Here is a 12,669-nt window from a genome sequence, read left to right as displayed (position 1 = left end):
GAGGGGTGAGTGTAACGGATGTGAAACGGCTAGCTTAGTTAGCGCTGATCTCTCTTATCTGATTAACTGTCTGTTAATGGAGCCAAAGGTGTAACTTTAACTTACACAGCGACTCAACTTTCGTAAAAGTTGTTCAGGAAACCTAAACCCGATGCTAAACCTTAAAACTTACTTCAAATATGATGCTATCGCGAAAAGAACTCATGGATCTGTGGAACAATTCTCTCTTCTTCTTCTGTATCTCGCAACCAACTTTAATATTCTCTCGTCCTCGATTTGAAAACGTCAAAAATAAATGCTTCTTTCAACAAGAGGTGAAATGAGATGTCAATCAGCATCAAACTGCCAGTAGCAAATTGAATTTTGGCCAATCAGAAGGCAGGGGTGTCCAGTGCCACCCCGGACACCCCTCTGGCTCTTCCTCTGGGCCTAGTGTCTGCAGGATTTTGTTTTCTCAATTAAGCCCTAGATAACCAGGTGTGGGGAGTAATAATTAGTGACCTTAATTCATCAATCAAGTACAAGGGAGGAGTGAAAACCCACAGCCACTCGGCCCTCCATGGAATGAGTTTGACACCTGTGATATTAGAGATCGCGGACCAGTTGTTGCTAACAAAGAGACACCCCCTCTCTGATCTTCCCTGACGCAGCCATACTGTCCTACCGATGTATAGAAAACCACCTAGATTTATATTTATAATGTCCTTGTTCAGCCACTACTCTGAGAAACATAGAATATTAAAGTTCTTCAGATCACGTTGATAGGATAGTCTCGAACGGAGCTCATCCAGTTTATTCTCCAGTGATTGCACGTTTGCCAATAGAACAGATGGTAAAGGCAATTTATCAACTATCCGACTTTCTCTCGTCAGGTATCCCGCATGTCGGCCTCTATAGCGCCGTCTCCTCCTTCGAGTGTCAGGGATTTGGGTCTGGTCCGCGATAATCAATATGTCTTTTGCCTCTGACTCATTGAAGTAGAAGTCCTTGTCCAAATGGAGGTTAGTGATAGCTGTTCTGATGTCCAGAATCTCTTTTCGGTCATAGGAAATGATCAGCGCAAAAAAAATACATAAAATAGCACAATTGGTCAGGACGACCGACAACGACCAGCTTGTTGCTTATTGAAAGTAAAGCACGAGTAACAGGTGTCACTGTGCTTGCGTAACAGTTTAGCTTCCTTCCACGTCCGCTAATGGACGTGATCCCGAATACTCTGCTTCGCAAACTCACGTGACCGACCTCTTGAAAATGTTTTTGCCAACTACGCTACTGAAAATCTAGCAATTTCATAGCGCATGTGTAGACATTTCAAGCTGGGGAGTAAGGATACAAATCCAACTCCGTTACACATACACTGAGGGATAATACATTGGCTTCTTAAATAGGCTACTTTTAAGGAAAGCCTAGAAGGTTAGAGGGTAGAAGAGGCCTGGAAGAGGCTGAAAGAGCAGAGAACTCCCCTAGAAGCGATGATGGCTGTACTACATGAAACATAGAATATGAGACAGGAAGTTAACGCTGGGCTACAGTGACACCTTCTTTGGAATCCACACATGGCTTGACCTCTGAGCGGCCAGTGTCAAACATGTATACCTATGTAGAAAAAAGCGTGTTAGCAGTTTGCAGACCCTACAAATAGATCCAGCCTTTGAAATGGGACACCATCAACATATGTGACTATGTTGCATTTGTTGCAAAGTGGAATAGACTGGAGTGGCGTTCTAAAGACTAAAACAGAGAAGTGGGGGTTGGTGTTGTATCGGTAAGGTCTCACTGTCTGAGTTTCAGATGCCTTCTAAGATATCGGGTAGCATTGTAGTACCATGTACAACTAGATCGTATAGATATTTGCAAAGCACTACAATGTGTTTAACATTCAATTTCACATAGGTGTCAAAGCCTCACCACAGTACAGCAGCTTCCCATTACCATCACTATTTGAGTACTTTCACACATTACAGAATCAAAATAACCTTGGCAGATTGTGTGGATTGCTGTTGCTATTCAAAAACATGTTTTAATGTTAGTGAATGGCAATGGAAAGCATCACAGGTCCCTATATAAAAAAATGCATGTACGAAATGTGTACTGTACATGTGACTTGTACATAATGTATATATGACTCATACACATTATGTAATATTCTGGTTGAGTTGAGGAATATCATATCATTGTCGTGCTGTCGGCACCAGAGCTTACCATCCATGGTCAAAATTAGCAGCAAGCTAGGAACCTGCTATCAAGAATTTCTCACGACCCCACCCCAAATCTAATGAAAAAAATCTCATCTAATCTAATCTAAAAAAAAAATTACATTAAATTGCAGATTACACTGCAGTTCCCCTCCACTAGGGGTCGGGACCCCGACTTTGAATACCACTGCCCTAGATACTTCTTGGTAGGACAATGACCCTAAGCACACAGCCAAGACAATGCAGGAGTGGCTTCAGGACAAGTCTTGAATGTCCTTGAGGGGCCCAGCCAGAGCCTCGACTTGAACCCGATCGAACATCTCTGGAGAGACCTGAAAATAGCTGTGCAGCGACGCTCCCCATCCAACCTGACGGAGCTTGAGAGGATCTGCAGAGAAGAATGGGGGAAACTCCCCAAATACAGGTGTGCCAAGCTTGTAGCGTCATACCCAAGAAGACCAGAGGCTGCAATCGCTACCAAAGGTGCTTCAACAAAGTACTGAGTAAAGGGTCTGAATATATAGTTTTATATATTTTTTTCAATTTGCAAAACTTTTTTAAAAAACTGTTTTTGCTTTGTCATTATGGGGTATTGAGTGTAGATTGATAAGGGGGAAAAAACGATTTAATCAATTTTAGAATAAGGCTGTAACATAACAAAATATGGAAAAGTCTGAATTCTTTTCAAATGCACTGTAAACCTGTAGTCTAGCTAGCCCATACCCTTTGACACATTCTGATGTTGCCATATATTGTTGCCATACCTATTTGATCCTTTTAGATCTATCCTGTTGGAGGAAGGTGAACCTTCAGCAAAGTCTGACATCCTAACCTGATCCAGAGCGCTTTTCATCAAGGACCTCTCTGTACATTGCTCTGTTCACCTTTCCCTCGATCCTGACTCGTCTCCCAGTCCCTGCTGTTGAAAAACCGAGATGGTTGAGTGCTGCAGAGATGGTTGTCCTTCTGGAAGGTTCTCCCATCTCCACAGAGGAACTCTGGAGCTTTGTCAGAGTGACAATCGGGTTCTTGGCCACCTCCCTGACCAAGGCCTTTCTCCCCTGATTGCTCAGTTTGGCCGGGCAGCCAGCTCTAGGAAGACTCTTGGTGGTTCCAAACTTCTTCCATTTAAAAATGATGGAGGCCACTGTGTTCTTAGGGACCTTCAATGCTACAGAAATGTTTTGGTACCCTTCCCCAGATCTGTGCCTTGACATAATCCTGTCTCGGAGCTTTACCAACAATTGCTTCGACCTCATGGCTTGGTTTTTGCTCTGACATGCACTTTCAACTGTGAGACCTTATATAGACAGGTGCGTGCCTTTCCAAATCATGTCCAATCAATTGAATTTACCACAGGTGGAGTCCAATCAAGTTGTAGAAACATCTCAAGGATGATCAATGGAAACAGGATGCACCTGAGCTCAATTTCGAGTCTCATAGCAAAGGGTCTGAATACGTATGTCAATAAGTTATTTCTGTTTTTTATTTGCAAAAATTTCGAACAACTTTTTAAAAATTTGCCATTATGGGGTGTTGTGTCGATTCACGGAAAAAAAGGTTTTATCAATTTTAGAATAAGGTTGTAACATAACAAAATGTGGAAAAAGTCAAGGGGTCTCAATACTTTCCGAATGCACTGTATATGTAACTAGTCCAAGGGTGATTGAGAAAGTACACATTGTAATGTATTAATAGGATAACATATTATTTATCCACAGAGTCAAGCACTTACACTACCGGTCAAAAGTTTTAGAACACCTACTCATTCAAGGGTTTTTCTTTATGTTTTGTATTTTTACTATTTTCATTGTCCTTGTTTTTCAACAGGACAATGACCCAACACACCTCCAGGCTGTGTAAGGGCTATTTGACCAAGAATGAGAGTGATGGAGTGTTGCATCAGATGACCTGGCCTCCACAATCACCTGACCTCAACCCAATTGAGAATGTTTGGGATGAGTTTGACCGCAGAGTGAAGGAAAAGCAGCCAACATGTGTTCAGCATATGTGGGAACTCCTTCAAGACTGTTGGAAAAACATTCCAGGTGAAGCTGGTTGAGGGAATGCCAGCAGTGTGCAAAGCTATCATCAAGGCAAAGGGTGGCTACTTAGAAGAATCTCAAATATAAAATATATTTAGATTTGTTTAGCACTTTTTTCCGTATGTGCTATTTCATAGTTTTGATGTCTTCACTATTATTCTACATTCTAGAAAATAGTAAAAAAAATAAAGAAAAACCCTTGAATGAGTAGGTGTGTCCAAACTTTTGACTGGTACTGTATATTTTTCAGGTTTTTGGAAATTCTCCCGCAACTCCATTTTCATATCAGGTAGTATCTCTCCCACACAAATGATCAGTCTCTCCCCCACCGTTTGTGCCAGATTCTGTGTGCCTTACCACTCTTTCAGATGTTGTATATTATATTTATTTTGATATTTTTATTTTGTTGATTTTTAGGAGTTCCCTAGTGTGGGAACTGCTGTTATAATATATATTGTTTTGTGCAGGCCCTATATGTTTTTTCTCTCGGGATTTTGGAAATTCTCTGAGACCCCGGTTTCATATCAGGTGACCCCATGAGAGTCGTGACCCCTACTTTGGGAACCGCTGATGTACATAGACAACCCACTCAGCCATTCCCCCATCTAGGTTACGTAATATTTTTTTTATATAACCTTTATTTAACTAGGCAAGTAAGTTAAGAACAAATTCTTATTTACAACGACGGCCTACCCCAGCCAAACCCTAACCCAGACGACGCTGGGACAATTGTGCGCCTCCCTATGGGACTCCCAATCACGGTCGGTTGTGATACAGTCCAGGATCGAACCAGGGTCTGTAGTGATGCCTCAGACCTCTGCGCCACTCGGGAGCTGTTGTTGATGTCATTTGAGAAGCGTGTTGGGCCTAGGACAAAGCCTTGGGTTACTCCCTTGGTTACAGGCAGACTGAGACAGCAGATGTTCTGACTTGATACACTGCACTCTTTGAGAGAGGTAGTTAGCAAACCAGGCCAAAGACCCCTCAGAGACACCAATACTCCTTAGCCGGCCCACGAGAATGGAATGGTCCACTGTGTCAAAAGTTTTGGCCAAGTCAATAAAAATAGCAGCACAACATTGCTTAGAATCAAGGGCAATTGTAACATCATTTAGGACTTTTAAGGTTGCAGTGACACATCCATAACCTGAGTGGAAATATTCTGTTCAGTAAAAATCCACTGTTCTAAAGTCACATGTCACGGGGAGGAGTGGAGGTATGGGTAAAGAGACTATAGACAGAAAGACAGACAGACTGACAGCTGAGTCGATGCAATTTAATCAGCCAATCTGGCACTGGTGGATGGAGAACATTACACTGTGGCACTAAACTTAGCCCCTCCAGCACAAGTGACTGAACTGGCTCTGGTTTCAATGGATGCAATTTCATCACAAGACACACAACACACCCAAACGGAGAGTCATTATTTTAATGGACCTGTTTCCAAAGATGTATTTTGTTTACTGTTTATACACTACCGGTCAAAGGTTTTAGAACACCTATTCATTCAAGGGTTTTTCTTTCTTTTTTACATTTTTTTCTACATTGTAGAATAGTAGTGAAGACATCAAAACTATGAAATAACATATGTGTATATTTTTTTTAACCTTTATTCAACTAGGCAAGTCAGTTAAGAACAAATTCTTATTTTAAATGGTGGCCTAGGAACAGTGGGTTAACTGCCTTGTTCAGGGGCAGAAAGCCAGATTTTGTACCTTGTCAGCTCAGGGATTTGATCTTACAACCTTTCGGTTACTAGTCCAACGCTCTAACCACTAAGCTACGCTGCCGCCCCGGAATCATGTAGTAACCAAAGTGATAAACAAATCTAAATATATTTTATATTTGAGATTCTTCAAATAGCCACCCTTTGCCTTGATGGCAGCTTTGCACACTCTTGGCATTCTCTCAACCAGCTTCCCCTGGAATGCTTTTCCAACAGTCTTGAAGGAGTTCCCACATGCTGAGCACTTGTTGGCTGCTGTTTCTTCACTCTGCGGTCCAACTCATCCCAAACATTCTCAATTGGGTTGAGGTCAGGAGATTGTGGAGACCAGGTCATCTGATACAGCACTCCATCACTCTGCCTTTTGGTTAATTAGCCCTTACACAGCCTGGAGGTGTTTTGGGTCATTGTCCTGTTGGAAAACAAATGATAGTCCCACTTTGCCCAAACCAGATGGGATGGTGTATCGCTGCAGAATGCTGTGGTAGCCATGCTGGTTAAGTGTGCCTTGAATTCTAAATAAATCACAGACAGTGTCACCAGCAAAGCACCCTCACACCATAACACCTCCCTCTCCATGTTTTACGGTGGAAAATATATGCTGAGATCGTCCGTTCACCCACACCGCGTCTCACAAAGACACGGCGGTTGGAACCAAAAATCTCCAATTTGGACTCCAGACCAAAGGACAAATTTCCACTGATCTAATGTCCATTGCAAGTCTTTTCTTCTTATTGGTGACCCACTCCAATTTGCATACCGCCCAAACAGATCCACAGATGATGCAATCTCTAAAGCACTCCACACTGCCCTTTCCCACCTGGACAAAAGGAACACCTACGTGAGAATGCTATTCATTGACTACAGCTCAGGGTTCAACACCATAGTACCCTCAAAGCTCATCACTAAGCTAAGGATCCTGGGACTAAACACCGCCCTCTGCAACTGAATCCTGGACTCCCTGACGATCTGCCCCCAACTCTGTGAAGCATTTATTTGGGCTGTAATTTCTGAGGCTGGTAACTCTAATGAACTTATCCTCTGCAGCAGAGGTAACTCTGGGTCATCCATTCCTGTGGCGGTCCTCATGAGAGCCAGTTTCATCATAGCGATTGATGGTTTTGTGCGACTGCACTTAAAGAAACGTTCAAAGTCCTTGTCTTAAAGTATTAGAAAATAGTCAAAAATGAAGAAAAACCCTGGAATGAGTGTCCAAACTTTTGACTGGTACTATATATACACTGAAACTCACATCAATACCTTTGTCAGATAACACTGCCCAGGGACTGCGGTTTTAAATTAGCCGGCTGGCTAAAACCGCTACTGTTACTGAAACGTTGATTTAATGTGCACTGTCTCTGTAAAAATTAAATCAACTCAAACTTAACCTCAAACTGTTAAACGAAGAATGTATGCTATTGCTAGCAATCGAGAAAACTCCTCTGCTTATGCTCTCCAAATGGACGTAGTCTGTGAGGGCCGAGATTCCCATGCATTGACTTTTGTTCCCTATACATGTCGGGGGATGCTCTTTCACGAGGATATATTGTTCTGTCTTACGATTCCTGAGCATGAAACGGCAAATGGCATGTTCAGTGTGCTACGTGGCTATATTGACGAGAAATGGTGGGCTTTTGCACAGATGGCTCCATCTATCACGGGACGGCGGGCAGGCCAAAGGGACTCAAAGGAAATAACCTGCCGTCTCCCTCTGAGTATTAAATGCTTTGTTCAAAACAACTGAGAACTCAGAACTCGGAACTGTGAAATCTCAAATTCCGACTTCAGTGCGTTCAAGACAGCTGGGACGTCGTAAAGAAATGAGCTCTGACTGGGAAAAATAGTTTTGAACGGTCATCCAACTTAGAATTCCAACTCGGGAACTCTGGCCTCTTTCTGAAGCTCTGACTTTCCGACCTAATGATCACTGATGTCATGATTTGACCTCGTATTTTCCTGCGTTCCCAGTTGTCTTGAAAGCACCATAAAACTCATGGTAGGCTACCCTTCACCAGCTCATGTATGTGTGAAGTTGGATTCAGTGCTCTCGTCTGCAATAAAAACAAATAATCAATACAGGTTAGATGTGAAAGCAGAGATGATGTGCTCACTCTGGTGGTGAGATAAGAGACAATATGTCAGACTAATTTGCAATTGACTGCCCCACATTAAAATTATGTGATGGTGGATTGAGAAGACAATCAGAAATACTGCTAGAAGGTTTTTCAATTGACTGCCAGAGCCCCAAATAAAAAAGTAAACATTGGCTGTTAATTACATACTTTTTTTCACATGGGTGGTCATTGGCCAAAAACGATTGGGAACCCCTGATGTACATGTTACAGTGTGTCCACTATGTTAGCCTGTTCATGTACACTTGTTTACATTCATGTTCCATTTCTCAGGGTCACCAATTATTTGTTTAATTGCTTACTTACTTTACATGTTGCCATAATGCCTACCCCCAAACACACACTAACCTCCATACACTGACTGATAGGCAGTCATCCAACTGTCCTATGATTCCCTCCTCTCAGGCATGGCCAGTATGCACAGAGACAGCCGTCCAGTGGGCGTCAGTTGGTGTAACGTTCGCTTGTACCATTTGCCAAACCCCCTGGACACAGACGCATTGATCACATTCCCTGCGATTAACACAGGCTTTCCACAAACCCATATCTTCTGGAGCCTTAAGCCCCACTGCAAACAATGAGCTATGGGAAAACACACACACACACAATGTCCTGTTTCAATATTGAATGGACAGTCCACTCTGCAGGACTACATGGACGCTGGCTCGTGTTATTATATAAAGGAATGACGGGCTGTCGTGGCATAAACCAGGACAGTTCAAACCACTGACATTTGGGAAATCATTTGAAGCATCATTATATATTATTTTTAATATTGACATCACACTAGAAAGGGAGGGTGCACTTTACTACATTGCCAGAGATATAAACGTAGAATAATATTGTATGGTTATTAATTAACCTCACATTTTATATTATATGAATTACATCTCGCTTTTTTGTTTCTTTTGTTTTGTACATACTGGGTCTGGCTCAAAGGGAATAGGATAGCATTTGCAGACCTAAATAAGATTGAAATCACAAAAGTGTAAAACATAAGGCCAACTGGCAAACATATTGCCACAGATGGAAAAACAAATAAACATTCTGGTCCACGCCACTGAATTTTGAATTGGGTGCAGAGTGCACTGCAGGGTCACTGATGCTGCCAAGCAGGTGACCTGATCTGTCCTCTGAGCAGTGTTCACCTAGGACAATATCATAATTGACTTCAGGAAACAGCAGAGGGAGCACCCCCCTATCCACATCGACAGGACTACAGTGGAGAAGGTGGACATTTTTAAGTTCCTCTGCGTACGCATCACGGACAAATTGAAATGGTCCACCCACGAAGACAGTGTGGTGTAGAAGGCGCAACAGTGCCTCTTCAACCCCAGGAGGCTGAATAAATGTGGCTTGTCACCTAAAACCCTCACAAACGTTTACAGGGGCGCAATTGAGAGCATCTTTTCGTGCTGTATCATGGCCTGGTACGGCAACTGCACCGCCCACAACCGCAGGGCTCTCCAGAGGGTGGTGCGATCTGCACAACGCATCACCGGGGGCAAACTACCTGCACTCCAGGACACCTACATCAACCGATGTCACAGGAAGGCCAAAAAGATCAAGGATAACAACCACCCGAGCCACTGCCTGTTCACCCCGCTACTATCCAGAAGGCGAGGTCAGTACAGGTGCATCAAAGCTGGGAACGAGAGACTGAAAAACAGCTTCTATCTCAAGGCCATCAAATTGTTAAACAGCCATCACTAGCACTGAGAGGCTACTCCTACATACAGACTTTAAATCATCGGCCAGTTTAATACATAGAACACTAGTCACTTTAATAATGCTACTTTAATAATGTTTACATTTCTTGCATTACTCATCTCATATGTACAGTGGGGCAAAAAAGTATTTAGTCAGCCACCAATTGTGCAAGTTCTCCCACTTAAAAAGATGAGGGAGGCCTGTAATTTTCATCATAGGTACACTTCAACTATGACAGACAAAATGAGAAAAAAAATCCAGAAAATCACATTGTAGGATTTTTAATGAATTTATTTGCAAATTATGGTGGAAAATAAGTATTTGGTCACCTACAAACAAGCAAGATTTCTGGCTCTCACAGACCTGTAACTTCTTCTTTAAGAGGCTCCTCTGTCCTCCACTCATTACCTGTATTAATGGCACCTGTTTGAACTTGTTATCAGTATAAAAGACACCTGTCCACAACCTCAAACAGTCACACTCCAAACTCCACTATGGCCAAGACCAAAGAGCTGTCAAAGGACACCAGAAACAAAATTGTAGACCTGCGCCAGGCTGGGAAGACTGAATCTGCAATAGGTAAGCAGCTTGGTTTGAACAAAATCAACTGTGGGAGCAATTATTAGGCAATGGAAGACATACAAGACCACTGATAATCTCCCTCGATCTGGGGCTCCACGCAAGATCTCACCCCGTGGGGTCAAAATGATCATATGAACGGTGAGCAAAAATCCCAGAACCACACGGGGGGACCTAGTGAATGACCTGCAGAGAGCTGGGACCAAAGTAACAAAGCCTAACATCAGTAACACACTACGCCACCAGGGACTCAAATCCTGCAGTGCCAGACGTGTCCCCCTGCTTAAGCCAGTACATGTCCAGGCCCATCTGAAGTTTGATAGAGAGCATTTGGATGATCCAGAAGAAGATTGGGAGAATGTCATATGGTCAGATGAAACCAAAATATAACTTTTTGGTAAAAACTCAACTCGTCATGTTTGGAGGACAAAGAATGCTGAGTTGCATCCAAAGAACACCATACCTACTGTGAAGCATGGGGGTGGAAACATCATGCTTTGGGGCTGTTTTTCTGCAAAGGGACCAGGACGACTGATCCGTGTAAAGGAAAGAATGAATGGGGCCATGTATCGTGAGATTTTGAGTGAAAACCTCCTTCCATCAGCAAGGGCATTGAAGATGAAACGTGGCTGGGTCTTTCAGCATGACAATGATCCCAAACACATCGCCTGGGCAACGAAGGAGTGGCTTCGTAAGAAGCATTTCAAGGTCCTGGAGTGGCCTAGCCAGTCTCCAGATCTCAACCCCATAGAAAATCTTTGGAGGGAGTTGAACGTCTGTGTTGCCCAGCAACAGCCCCAAAACATCACTGCTCTAGAGGAGATCTGCATGGAGGAATGGGCCAAAATACCAGCAACAGTGTGAAAACCTTGTGAAGACTTACAGAAAACGTTTCACCTCTGTCATTGCCAACAAAGGGTATATAACAAAGTATTGAGATAAACTTTTGTTATTGACCAAATACTTATTTTCCACCATCATTTGCAAATAAATTCATAAAAAATCCTACAATGTGATTTTCTGGATTTTTTTTTCTCATTTTGTCTGTCATAGTTGAAGTGTACCTATAATTAAAATTACAGGCCTCTCTCATCTTTTTAAGTGGAAGAACTTGCACAATTGGTGGCTGACTAAATACTTTTTTGCCCCACTGTATATACTGTATTCTATACTATCTATTGCATCTTAGCCTATGGCACTCTGTCATTGCTCATCCATATATTTATATATTCCCTCCTTTACTTAGATGTGTGTATTAGGTATTTGTTGTGGAATTGTTAAATATTACTTGTTAGCTATTGCTGCACTGTCAGAACTAGAAGCACAAGCATTTCACTACACTCGCAATAACATCTGCTAATCATGTGTATGTGACCAATCAAATGTGATTTGATTTGACATGGGGAGTAGTGAGGCCTAGCGCTCAGGCCTGGCTTCCCTTATAAGGTATGGGTCTGCCTCAGTAGCCACACAAGCCCAGCAGCTGAACCATCAATCACCCCGATCGTATAACTGTCTACAGAAACCCACAGTGTGATCTGCTCTCTGTCTCCCTCTCTCTTCATCTCTGTAGAAGATGCCACTGTGTTCTATAGTCCATGTTGGTCTCTAAAGCCTTGCAATTTGTTTCTCAGATTGCTCCTGCTCTTGCCATCTTTCCCATCACTCTGACTTTTCCTCCCGATTTCTTTCTGGTTTTCGTGCATCCTTAATATTTGCAATGAACCTTTTTACATGAATGTTGTAATTCATTCATTCTGGGAGGCCTGCACATCAGATATGTTGTCCAATATCCACAGACATCAATACCTTTCAGTTGACTTACATGATCTTTTTCACTCCTATATCTAAGCCATTAAGTCATTGCTCTCTTACTGTAACTAATGTTGATGCCTCGTACAACCCTGCCATCACCACTGTCTCAACTAATACTGCTACTCCTAATGTTTATTATTCTCCCTGGGCCATGCCTCCATTCCATCCCACCCTTTTAATCTGCTTTGTTGAAAACTTGACAAGTTATATTAAGTCCCCTCAGGATTCCACTACCCCTTTTACTCCACCCGAACACACCCCTGTCCCACACACACTGGCCCCCACCTTTCTGTTATTGATGGCTATTTCGAAGTCTGCACGATAAATACAACACCATGCAGTGATGTGTGGTGCCACTGGGCATGTTTGTGTGTTGTGTTGTGTTGGTTACAATGTAACTGACTTGTGGACAATAACCACTGACTCAGCAAATTAATTATGCACATACCAATTCGTTACTTACAATA

The sequence above is a fragment of the Oncorhynchus nerka genome, linkage group LG14 (assembly GCF_034236695.1).
Source record: "Oncorhynchus nerka isolate Pitt River linkage group LG14, Oner_Uvic_2.0, whole genome shotgun sequence".
NCBI classification, from domain to species: domain Eukaryota; kingdom Metazoa; phylum Chordata; class Actinopteri; order Salmoniformes; family Salmonidae; genus Oncorhynchus; species Oncorhynchus nerka.
This window is presented reverse-complemented; position numbering follows the sequence as displayed.